Raw genomic sequence first — 12149 nt, 5'->3', positions numbered from 1 at the left:
TAAATGTTGTCTTCCTCTTTTACAATCCTTAATGCAAATCCATTCTGGGTCTCCAACCATCAGATCAATGTTCTTCCCCCTGCTTTCATGGGGGTTGTGATACTGTGACAGTTTGCTCAATAATAATTAGTCTTCAAGTTAAATGCCAATAAAATAAGAGCCCACAACCAAGTGATATGTTGGATTTGAACATAGATAAGTAGTCCTACTCAATTATCAGGATGCATATGCAAGGCAAAGGAGATGGTATTTAAATAACAGATTGGATTTATCAAATTAAATCAATTGTAGAATGTAAGAGATATATAAATATATTCCATGATGTTTGGAAGATAGAAACTTTGAGGATAGAAGTCACAGCTGTAAGAAAAAGGAATCCATTGATCTGGTGATCTCATACTGTCAGGATCACGAGATGCCTCATAGCTCTGACTAGGATTCTGACTAGATAGGGACCTAGAAACTTGCTAGGGTCTTAACAGATTAGTGAAACTATCCGTTTTAAAATAGCATTCTAAGTACAACACAAGGAAGAGATTAGAAAAAGATATACTTTGAGAAGATCACTCAAGAGCTATTTCAGCCAAGATAAACTCTCACAGTTCTTAACAAGGCAATGGAGAAAAACTGAAAAAGAAAAGAAACCACACATATACTAGGGTTTTAGCAAAGGAGATAGGAGGGAGATAACTTATAACTCTAAAACATGAACTGCCAGAAAAGCATGCTTCTGTGCGTTAGAAGAATACAGAGTTGGAATAGTGTTAGCTGCATTCATCTGTTTTGAATGGTGACACTGGAGAGGCAGGTTGGGACCACTTACGAAGATCCTTTTATGTGAGACTGACAATGAATGGATATCTCTGAAGGAATGTGAGGATGATAAAATCAGATGTAGAGTTCAGAGAGGTCTCCCTGGAGGTATGATGGACATCATTTATAAACTGAAGCATAAGACAACAAGGAAATAAAGGGGAACCAAAGTTAAGATCCTGAGCATAGGGTGGAGGACCTATGGGTAGATCCAGCAGGTTTGAATAAGGTAAAATCCTCAGTACTCATTCACTGATTGTAGGGAATGAAAGCCAGGATTAGGCCCTTGTTTTGACTGCACTATGGCAAAAGAAAGAAGCCTTAGGAAGGAGCTACTGGGTTTAAACTTGCTCTGAAACAATTTTCTCAAAATCTATTCCTCTGCATGTACTTTTCTGTTTTGCTCTACAAACATCCGTGGTCTGTTTGTTTTTGATAGCTGCTTTGTTGCCTTAATTATAATTGGGAGAATCTACCTGTCCAACTCTTGTTCCATACTTCACAAAGTGGAATTTTTTTAATCTAAGACTTTTCATGAATTTCTATTAAGTTCCTGAAGGCTATTGGACTAGACACTCAGTAAGTAATTGTTAATAATCAGCATGTATCTGGAGCATGGTGATGTGGAACTGTATTTATGCCAAATTGCCAATGCCAATTTCAACCTGGCAGTAAAGAATGAATAATGGGGACAGGAGTTTTAGTTCCACTGGGAGAGAGCTATGACTTTCTCTTTCTCATATAATTACTCATTGTGTTGGCACACAATACTTCCAATCAATTAATGTGTGATTTAAGCTTATAAGAAACATTAGAAGGTATTAGTCTCCTGAGTAAGGGATAAACAATACTTCTTCCTCTCATATACACGAATATTAATCATGTATATATGAATAAATAGTGCAACTACCACTATACATTTACAGTTCACATTTATATGAACTTTATATGCTAATCTTTTTCCAGTCATCTTTGGAATATCTTTGAAAATGCTTCAACTCTATACTGTTGCTATAGGTTATACTTAAGTGGTAGCATGGCAGGAGGATTGTCCCTGGTTTAAGATTTCTGATTTGAGCTCCATATGTATTAACTTCTCAGAATTTTAGCATAGATTCTTCATTCATTTTTAACCACATTGAATCTTAATTTTGTCATCTGTAGTTGAAGTTGTATTGATGTTTAACTAAAAAGTCATGGTAGTTATACCATTCTATTTTAGTACAATAATATATTATTCCTGAACATAAGTTTCTTAATTGCAAGAAATGGAATAAAATATAGGATAGGATTTTCTAAGATTTACAGGCTCTTTTTGAACCATACATAAGTATAAAAGTAATAAAATTATCCCCAAGCCGGGCAGTGGTGGAGCAAGCCTTTAATCCCAGCACTTGTGAGGCAGAGGCAGGTGGATTTCTGAGTTTGAGGCCAGCCTGGTCTACAGAGTGAGTTCCAGGACAGCCAGGGCTATACAGAGAAACCCTGTCTCGAAAAGCCAAATAAATAAATAAAATAAAATAAATAGTCCCATGGTAAGGAATAAAGAAAAACAAAAAAGAAAAGTGAACATCATGACTTTGGTGCCCCAACAAAGAAAATAGTTTAAATCATACTGGATTTTCTTTCTAAATGGTTGTGGAATCCATCCCTGTGATGAAATTCTGAAATGATGAAGACCCTTTAAAATAGACAGATGGTGACCTTAGAAATTTGGAACTTATCCTGAAAATCGAAACATAATAGCAAAGGGTATTGAATCATATATTAATATGTATATTCAGAAAATGAGGAAGGGAGAAGTTAAAAGACCCATTACCTGGGTCTCAACAGACAAAGGTGCTCTGGTTTGATCATCTAGACATTGTGCACCTCCTGCTCTATGGTGTCTGTGCTCTGCAATGCCAACAGTTGCTGGACCTTTGCTTGACCTTTTTTTTTTTTCCTACATCTCTTTCAGTCAAAAATATAAGAGAAAGAGAGGCAAATCATGATTGATATGTTTGTCCCAGCAGCTCTGTTCACTGGTCTTTGGCACTGGGTACATTAGCTCCGTATACCTTTATCACAATGCATGAAATTGCTTGCTGATATCTTGCACTGTGAGCACATAATATATTTACTTAAAGACTTCCAAATTTTTATATCTTTTATTTACTATTCAATATTGAAATTAGATTTATTACTTTCTCTAAGAAAATACATGCTTTGGGGGGGCGGGGGGAGTTATCCATTCTAGAAACTGCTTTTAAGATCAAAAAGGTCACTGACTTTTAAGATCAAAAAGGCCAAACTCATAAATGAAGTAATTCAACCAGAACATTATAATCTATTTTTATGTTTTAATTATAATAAACTTTGAAGTAAACCTAGCCACTCAAATCTGCTAGCATACAACTATAATGTCACTTTCCTATAAACTGGTATTCGATTATCTCAACATCTGCATTTTAAATACTAACTCCTGTTCTTTATCCTATTTTGAGAAATGTTTGTCATTCTCCAAACGTTTAGAAGAGTAGAGGATGGACTCACATTTTCTCAGCTTTGGTTTAAGAATAAGAGAGGCCCATTGGACTTGCAAACTTTATATGCCCCAGTACAGGGGAATGCCAGGGCCAAAAAGTGGGAGTGGGTGGGTACGGGAGTAGGGCGGGGAGTGTATTGGGGACTTTTTGTATAGCATTGGAAATGTAAATGAGGGAAATACCTAATAAAAAATTAATTCTAAAAAAAAAGAATAAGAATATGAGGCATTAAAAAATGAAGTAATTATGTCATAGCTACTCTGGAGTTTATACCAGATGAGCAAGCAAAACAAACAAACAAACAAACAAACAAAAGCCTATAAAACTTACCAATCTGATTTGATCCTAAGGTCCATATCAAGCTTAGTGTTAGTGTTTTGAATAAATGTTTCCAAAATATCAATTAGGCAAATTGCACCTTATAATTGGTTGCTCCTACTGGCCCAAAACTGACCACAACTAAGCAACATTGATTTTTCTCTGAGGAGATATCTTCCATTTCTACAGCCTTCTACTGGAAAGTGTTTAGTTTGAAATGTTTCTGAGCATTTTACTCATGTGGCCCCATGCTCTCTCAAAGTATAGGCCAATTGCAGCTACAGTGTAAATTGGTCAAATTTCTAATAAGAGTTTGCTAAAAGAAACATTTATTGAAAACAATAGAAAAAATGATGATTAATAGTTATCTGGGCCAATTAAATTCTCTCTTGTATTGATGCCATAAAGATGAAGACAGACCAAAAGAAACCTAAGATCACAATGAGAAATGGCAAGAGCCATGAGAAATCATGCACAATATGGAATGCTGAGAGAGCAGAAGATAGGCAGAGGGAAAAGAATGCAAACAGAATATAGGAATTATTATGTACAGGTTATGTACACTAGCTTTAGGAAGCCTATGACACTACAGCTACACGCTGCACGCATGGAAACAATGCACATGGTTCTTAGAAGATGCTGAGCCCGTAAGCTTCGGATACCTCTGGCCCTAGGTTTCTCTAGTTCTAGTTCATAAATACCATTGCCCATTATATTTGATTTCTAGATTTTTAAATTATTATTAACATTCTATTTGTACTATAACCTATCTTTTATAATAACATTTTGTTGCTTACCTAGATACTAACATTGAATACATAGAATTAAAGTATAGTTAAAATAACATTTTTAGTTTTGAAATTAAAATATACTTATATCATTTCCCATTTTCTGTTCTTCCCTCTAGTTTCTCCCATGTATCTGCCTGATTATTATCTCTCTTCCTCTCCCTCTCCATCTCCCTCTCTCTCTCTCTCTCCCTCTCTCTGTGTCTCTGTCTGTCTCTCTCTCTCTCTGCCTCTCCTCTCTTGCTTTTAACATATATATGTTCCTGAATATGTAAATACAACTTGATCAGTCCATATAATGTTACTTGTATGTATGTATGTTTTCATTAGGTATTGTATAACTAATTGGTGTGCTCTTTTCTGGGGAAGACTATTTCTTGGGCTCCCAGCATTTCTTATTTGCCTGTAGTTGCCTTTGTCTTTTAAACAGGGATATCACCTTCCCAGTGCTTGTTCTTTTCTGAGCATCAGTCAGACTCTTTATTTTGGCCCTATCCAATTTGCATCATTTTTCATACAGCATAAGGCAACAATACAGTCTCTAGAGTAATTTACAAGTACCTTTCCAAAGCACTCTGCCTCAAGCACTTCCTTTAACCTTTATACATCTGCCTTGAGTGGTCCTCTTGGGCTACTCTTGGCAAAATATTTGGGAGAAAATCCGAAATTTGATTACTTTTAAACGAGAGAAGGATTTTTACTATAAAATACAGTAATCTAAGTGTGCCATTGAAATATCTTTGCCCTGCTGTTCCACCCAGGCCTCAAGTGACCCCCTTTCTCTCTGATATATTATCTTTGGCATCCTGAAGTTCCAGAACATGCCAGTGAAGTTGGTTTAGTCTGATTTGTTTGGGAAGAATGGATTGTGATTGTAAAACCTCTTGCCTGCTGATATATGCATTGGCCCTTCTTGACTCTGCTGAATAGAATTCCCCATTTCTCCAAGGAATCATATGAAGTAAGCAATGTTTCATGACTCGTATCTGCATAATTATTCTATAAATGCATTACAAACTTAGTCAGTTCACTATTCTAGGCTCTGATTTCTTAACCAAATTGGTGTTTTCTAATAACAAACAAATGTTCTGATTTGTGTAGCAATGTGCCTCAAGGTGTTTATGGTACCAAAAACACATTCAATTTAGTTTCAGTTTGCCCTTTGTGGTTTTGTGAAGTCAGACTTTTTAAACATTGTTTTATATATGAGAAATTGAGTGGAGAAATGGGTAGGTTGGCTTTACTAACAATATGAGCAATTACTGATGAAATTACTAAAGGTTTTATCTCCAGATTCATAATATAGGTCATGATGTTTCAACAACTCTTTTGCATTAGAATTATAGGCAAGATGCCTATCTCAGATTTCATTTCCCAAGCACTTATAACATATATGATTTTTAAAAAATATGAACATGGAAAAGACTTCCACAGTTATGCCATAAAATGCTCACATAAGACAAGCTAGCACAGAATTTGCTGAAGGGAACATGACACTGGCTTTCCCCATATTCTTATAGAGCCTGGGAGGCAGAGAAGAAACAAAGGACCAAAGTTTACAGTGTATGGAGTCCAGTCAGAGGATGTTGCATGTTCTAAGAGGTATAGGATAAATTATTTGCTTGGAAAAGAAAGTTGGAGGAATTCATAATTTGCTGAGATTGAATTGAACACCTGAAGGGAAAGAAGGTACCATAAAATAGGAGGTAGGATTGTGATGATCATGAACCAAGCTGCACTAGCTAAGTGGCATATAAAGAGTTTCCAATGTCTGATTTAAAGATGCCAGCCATACTGTAGCGTGACCCTGACTTGTGAGATACTGAAATCCTAACGCATCATGCCTTAGGATGAAGAGGGAGAAGAGGTCATAAGTGGGAGTAGCTGCTGATGTAAAAATGAGGAGTGAGAACAGGGAAGGACTACTGTGGGGAATGATGAGCTTGAGTTGAGAGCATGGAATTTTCCATAAGAAATGCAAAACTGACTCCTACTTAATTAGGCTAAAATGGCTTATATCTTCAGAAAGATGAGCCAATCCTGTATTACTCACTCTTGCTCCACATTTGAGAGTACTGTTGTCACAAATTCTTTTATTTTACCAATATTAGCAATGAACAAAATAAATTGAGAAAGATAAGACATTTATCTTCAATTTTTAGCAACTAGAAGTATCAGTTTCATTATAAACTAGGGTCAAAACAAATGTACAGTGTTGTCCAAGGTTGAACTTTTCCCCCAAATAAACGAGTACCAAGCATTTAATTTAAATCTGAATACAGAGGTATCTAATTGGTATTTCATTCAAACAATGGTAGTAATAATGATTATATTACTGTGAAATAGACTCAGTGATCCAAACAAATGGGCAGATAGCTAATATTTACTGAAGCTTACTCTCCTAACAGATGTGGGATATGGAATTATTATATTTAGTATCTCCTCTAAATGGAATTCTTATTATATCATGAGGGATAAGAACATTGTATAATGTCTTAGGTTGAATGAGTTATGATATACAAAGGCCAATTACTTAGTGAAGGTTTTATAAAATAAAGGTGGGCAAGGTTATCTAAGTAGACACTGGCTATGGAAGGAGTGAGATTCTCTTCATTGAAGTCCAGAATGGTCAATTCACATATCAACATTCTCTCTTTAGAACGGGTAAACAGAGTCTGGCAGGAGGTATTGCAGGCAGCCAATTAAGGAACATTTTGATCAGGATGGGCTCCAGGGAACAGCTCTTGTCATCCCTGGTTTTGGTTGATTTCCTTTTTGGAGTCTACACTGGACCTTTGGACTAAAGACTCTGCCTCTAGGTACCTACCCTTTAGCTTCTATTACATGGTGTAAGTGCAATTCACTCACCCATACAATTGCATTTCTGTAGAGCTCCATAGCCCACAGTCTGCTCTACTAACTGCGTTCAAAAGTAAAAGCAAGAGGTAGCCATGGGATAATAATAACTGTGGGTATAACTATGGCTTTCTCCTATGTAGAGGCAATAGGTATACAGACAGAGTTCAGTTGTGTAACATTCAAGTAGGAATATAGTAGTTCATATTTTGCAGAAGCCATTACCTCTTTAAAGGAATTATCAGTGGGTATTATGCCTTAATGTAGAGAGGCCAGAGGAAATTCTAATATCCATTTAATAAAATAGTTAACACAATGAGGTTATCATATGTGAGCCTACAATATGAAGTTATTCTTTAGGTTTGTTTCAGCATCTGTTAGAAGAGTCACCTCTTTGGATTAGATCCACTGAAAGGATGAAGGGCCATAAATATCAAGGGTGTGGTTATAGCTAGTAGGCATGACTTGGAATGACATCACACTGATTCCTCCATAAGCAGGATGACTAGTGACATTATACTCTGCTCTTCTCTTCCTTTCACACGTCACTTTAACTTTCTAATTTAGGATATGAGCAGCCTCACAAGCATTCTTGGTTAAAACAAAACAAAACAAAACAAAACAAAACAGAATCAGTTCTGACTCTCTTGAGAAAGTCTCTGGGACTATAAAGATACTTAGCTTCAAATAAAAATACTCAATTAACACTGGTTTTAATTCTTTGAAATAATCTAGGATCTTTGTTTTGCTAACAGAATAGGAAGCCAGTGACTCAAGTGCTGTATCTGTTTATCTGAACAATTTATAGGCATCTAAGTGACAGGTCATCTAATAACACTGTTTTTCTGTTTACTTCTGCGTTGTTACATTGCCAGAAAACAATAGGCTGGATAGTTTCTCTTTAAATCCCCATAGAATTCCCTTTCCAGTGTTATAATTTAATGTCTTATCCTTGGATATTTTGTTTTGCTTTGTTTTTACTGAGGTTAATGTAAGAAATACACAGTGGCCTGGAGAGATGGCTCAATAGTTAAAAGTACTACCTGGTTTTCCTGAAGACCCACATAGATCCACATAGAATCTGACAACCTTTCATAACTCCAGTTCTGGGAGATTCGCTTTTCTACAAAAATTAGTTTTTGTGCCCTCCTTGCCTATAAAATTATCCTTCTTCTATTTCCATGAGCCTCTTTTAAGGAAAATGTAATTGTGGAATATAGTTCCTCCTCCCAGCAAATGTGTGTATGCTTCCTTCATTGATGGTTATGCATCTACTTCCTTGGGCTTTTACTCCCATTGCTTATCTTTATCAATCTCCCCATTTAATAAACTTAGTCTCTCTTCTTCTGCATCACGTGGAAAGGTCCTTTCATTGCTATAAAGTATCTACAGAAACATACTAACACCTTGGGGTAGACATGCCATGCACAATTCTTTCTTTCTTTCTTTCTTCCTTCCTTCCTTTCTTTCTTTCTTCCTTCCTTCCTTCCTTCCTTTCTCTCTCTCTCTCTCTCTCTCTCTCTCTCTCTCTCCCCATTTCTTTCTTCTTTCATTATTTTTTTTTCTAGTGTCACTTCTAGTTAAATAAAGACCGTGACTCAGAGACAGTAAGAGGCCTGGGAGGCACCTTACAGTGACAGCCACAGCAGAAAGAATGACCAGGAGTAAATTTTGTTATCAGTGAAAGAGGCATTGGAGAGCAAAACGATGCTTAAAAGGGAAGCAAATGATTTCTGGCCCACTTGAAAACACATATACTTAGCTAATTGACTAAAAATCGAAAGGAACAACATCAATCTTTCAACTTAAAGGGTTGGATTGAGTTTTTGAGTTAGGTGTCATTTGTCCATGTTTTACTACGTAAATGATCTCTTAAAAGGCCCGCAGAAGCCATCCTTTAGTTAAGGCAAACTCCCAAACCAACACTCCATGTCTACAAAGAGAGGTTTAAGTAGCAAAAGAATCCCTAATTTTCAGAATTGGTAATTTAGACCCAATAGTTATTTCAAATTCTAATTGAAATGATACATTTATTGAGACAATCTGTTATTTCTCACAGTTTCATTAGTAAAATAATTAAAACTTTATAGACTTTTTCTTTGTTCACAAAAATGTATTCCACTATTTTAAAAGAGTTTGAAAATGGGGAGGGAGTGGCAGGACCCATGGCCCAGTGGTTAAGAGCACTTGCTGCTCTTGCTGAGTACCCAGATTCCAGTTCCCACAAAGCAACCCACAGCCCTCTGCAATTTCAGTTCCAGGGGATCTGATTCCCTATTTTATTCTCCATAGGAAAAGGCATAGTAGTGGTACATAGACATGCATGCTAAGAAAAATGCCCATAGACATAAAACAAGATAAATGTAATTCAATTTTTAAAAGAATGGAGTGTATCCATTAAGAAGTGCACAGGCTGGTGGGGGAGGTGCTACCACACTCCCATGGATTGTAGAAGCCTATCCTTGGCTCACCCTACTCTTTCTATCTTGACACAAATTAGGATTTTTAAATGGTCTTTTGTGTCTGAAAAGTCCTTTCTCCTAGTCATTTGCATTTTCTTTTAGTAGGCACACAGTATTCATTTTGATACTACCAAATCAATATACACCCTAATCCAGTATTTCTGACTTTGACTTTACTTACTGAATTAGAAGGTCAAGGCCAATACAGATAAAAATGTCAGGTCATTTCTGCAAGAGAATTTGTGGTCAGTGACTTCTTTAGGTACCACACTGGTTCAGTATTTCTTGCTTTTGGTAACTGTGGGACGCCTGACTCGCCAGCAAGAAAGACACCACAATAGGATCCTTCTGCACACATTTATTGGGCTGCGCATTGACTGTGTAGGCGAAAGACTCCGAGCCCTGGGCCTCTCATTCTTATATACTATCAGTTCCCATCCACTCACAGCAGGCCACATCGCCTCACCAGCTACGTAGCTTCAGCTAATCAGGGCAGCAGGGGCATATCTCCACCAAAATGGCTTCGCCAGTAACCTGGTACACCTGTGCAGCTCTCACGATGTTTTTGGCTAGATGTATGAGGAAGTCAGGTGCAAGTCATACGACTTAGCTGCAGTCCCTGGCGCCTTCTTGGAACTGCCGCCACACCCGCTCCCCACATCTCCCCCTTTTTTCTTTTTTGGCAGAGAGAATGTCTGTCTTAGATTGGCCCCTGCAGCAATGTCCCTTACCCGTCCTTGGGAGACAAACAGCATTGGTTTGATCCCTGTCTTAGGTTGGTGACATGCCCAGGGAGTCTTATCCGTCACTGACTACTTCTCTGTCATGCCAAGCCACACTTGGGGAGATTGTGTTTTGCTTGCTGCAGGTGCATCAAAAGGCCAGGATGTTGATTAATCTATGGCCAGATCTTAATTGCTGCAAGCAAGCCTCATGGGTGAAGGTAGAGGTCTGATCCCCAGTGTGCAAGCATAGGGGCCTTACACAAAACCATCCCTTGGGCTCATTACCCAGAGAGGTCTTGGTCAGCTCCCGTGTCGTTTTTCCTGGGGGAAGGGAACTAGGACACTGAACATTCATGCAATCAGACATGCCTTCCACAGGATGCCAACAGCAAGTTATCCTCTGTGCAGTGCTTAGCCTCGCAACCCATGGCATAATGCAGCATAATTTCTTTTAGAGTGGCAAACCGAATCTGAGGAGATTGTCCCACCTCCACTGCAGCAAAAGCCTACTCTACCATGGCGAAAGTGCGGGCCTGCACACACTGCACCCGACACATGTGCCAAACACACAACACACACACTATTACAAGCATACATCCCAGGGCTCCCATCCCTGCTCATCAGCCCTGAAGCAAGGGATAGACAGTTTGTAAACAAAGTAACTTGAAAAGGCAAAGGTACAAAGCAAGGCATCCTAGTCACAACAGCCAAATGATATAACGAATATCACTACTACAATTAACATTATTCTTCTAAACAATAAACACAAAAGGAGATCACATACAAACAGGCATAGCCAGAAAAGAAACATTCCTTCCTTCAGCAAATTGAAATACAGAAGTTTCAAACACATTAGAACCATTCCAATAAAATTTGCATTACCCCAGGCCCCTCCCGCCACCATGCTTAGGGGGGAAAGATCAGTGCAACTACAATTCACCCCACATAACAACCATACATATAAGGGGCACTGCCCAAGGTGGAAGGGAATCAGGAACACTCCTACAAAAAGGAAGGGGGGCCCATCTAGGTTGGGACGGTATAGTGCCAATGCCCTTGGATATACTGGCANGCCACACCCCTCGAATCCAGGTAACATTAACTTTAGTAGATACAGATGAACACAATCACTCATCTGTGAAATATTTTGAATCATCTGAAAATATAACAATCCCTTTAGCTGAAGCAGCATAGAAAAAAGGCAATTGTAGCGAAGCATTAGATGTAAAGAATTGAGCAAACACTTGAATGCGTCAATGACATGGGTTTCAGGAACACAGTCCCAACGTAGCTCTTCAGTTCTCACTAGCCAGAGCACCTCCAGCCACAGGAACAACCATATCCTCACAGCTCCACCTGCCCTGAATTGCTCTGGTCAGCCACTCCGGGACCTGCAGCTGTTGTCGATGATCCTGAGGAAACACAAACAGACCCTTTCTCATAAACCAATTGAGAGCGCTCCTCTCTCACCTGATTCAGCACCTCATTACCTCTCTGGAGTTCTGTGCCACATCTTTATCTTCTATGCAATTTCTCACGAACTTCCAGACTAGCAAAACCCCTTTTGGTAAAACCCTCTGTTCCTCTGCAAACCTCAATTCCCCATGGTGCTTGGTGCAACTTGTCCCAAAACCGTGAACCTTAACTTGTTCCAAAACT

At 38.2% G+C, this 12149-nt stretch overlaps 1 pseudogene across 1 annotated transcript in view; it reads left to right on the top strand.

Annotated features, from left to right (window-relative positions):
* The first annotated feature begins 11540 nt into the window (after positions 1-11540).
* The window catches only part of LOC110300189, a 12383-nt pseudogene continuing 11774 nt past the window's right edge, over positions 11541-12149 (top strand). The window contains exon 1 of the transcript XR_002378552.1: positions 11541-11582. The product of XR_002378552.1 is annotated as a 40S ribosomal protein S11-like (transcript). The remainder of the gene's footprint in view (positions 11583-12149) is intronic.

Source organism: Mus caroli, chromosome 8 (assembly GCF_900094665.2).
Source record: "Mus caroli chromosome 8, CAROLI_EIJ_v1.1, whole genome shotgun sequence".
Lineage (NCBI taxonomy): Eukaryota > Metazoa > Chordata > Mammalia > Rodentia > Muridae > Mus > Mus caroli.
Note: the sequence above shows the minus strand (reverse complement) of the source record. Positions and strands in the feature narration are given on the sequence as shown.